At 63.1% G+C, this 941-nt stretch overlaps 1 non-coding gene across 1 annotated transcript in view; it reads right to left on the reverse strand.

Moving 5' to 3' along the window:
- Positions 1-25, reverse strand: part of LOC140111090 (18S ribosomal RNA) — a 1,884-nt gene extending 1,859 nt beyond the window's left edge. The window contains exon 1 of the ribosomal RNA XR_011851837.1: positions 1-25. This exon is cut by the window's left edge and continues 1,859 nt beyond it. This is a non-coding gene — a ribosomal RNA (18S ribosomal RNA).
- Between the last annotated feature and the right edge of the window lie 916 nt (positions 26-941).

Below are 941 nucleotides of genomic sequence, written 5' to 3' on the forward strand. Positions count from 1 at the left end.
TACTACTGGCAGGATCAACCAGGTAGCCGAGCTCTGAGGGGTAGACTCTTGGAGTCAGGCTCCGTGAGCTAATGGGAACGCTCGTTGCTGCTGCTGCTACCGCAGCGCTTCTCCGCCGCCGGAGAAGACCTCGCAGACAACATTGGATGGAGCTTAGGGCAGGGGGGCAAGAAAGATGCTCTCGGTCCCTTCCAAGGACCCGAAAAAGCCTTCCCTTCCCCTCCCTCTCGCAGTCGCTGGCTTTCCCCACTCAGTTCAGCCAAGAAGTGGCGCTCGACTCTCACCTCCATCAGCACCTCCGAAGCTCGGACAGCTCCTGTAGGCTGCGCATAGAAGGAAAGCATTGGACGCTCAACTTCAGCACCTCGAGTGTCGGACAGCTCCACCACCACCTCTCCACACTGTTAAGCGAGAGAGACGATAGGAGCCGTCGCGACGTACCCATGCAGCGCCGCCCGCCAACGCACAGAGGAGCGGAGGGGATCGGGCGCCAGGTCCGGGGGAAGGCTGGGAGGGAAGCTACGGCGCTGCTACCCAGCTTTCAACCCTGCGGGACCGGTGCTCCGCTCCTATCGCTCCGGCGAACAGGGTCCGCTACGCTTTCAACACCAGCGCCCGGCAGAGGGCTTGGAGAAGGCTCGCGCGGATCCTCGGTTCGGATCGCCTGGCTTCGCGGGAGCGGCCTTCGGCTAGGGCCGACGACGGCCGGACCGAGCAGATTTGGACCGGGGTGCGGGGCGAGTACCTGCCTCTCTCACGAAGGGAGTGTCACCGGTAAGAAGCCTCTTCCCACGTCTGCTTGCCGACTTACGCTCGCCCCGACGAGAGGCCCAACCGAAAGAGTGGAAAGGGGCAGAGATTTCCAGGGTCGCCCCACCAGGGATGCAATACCCCAGTGCAGACAGTCGGCCCTGCCCCGAACCTACTCGGTGGTTTGAAGG

Source organism: Engystomops pustulosus, unplaced genomic scaffold (assembly GCF_040894005.1).
Source record: "Engystomops pustulosus unplaced genomic scaffold, aEngPut4.maternal MAT_SCAFFOLD_381, whole genome shotgun sequence".
NCBI classification, from domain to species: Eukaryota; Metazoa; Chordata; class Amphibia; order Anura; family Leptodactylidae; genus Engystomops; species Engystomops pustulosus.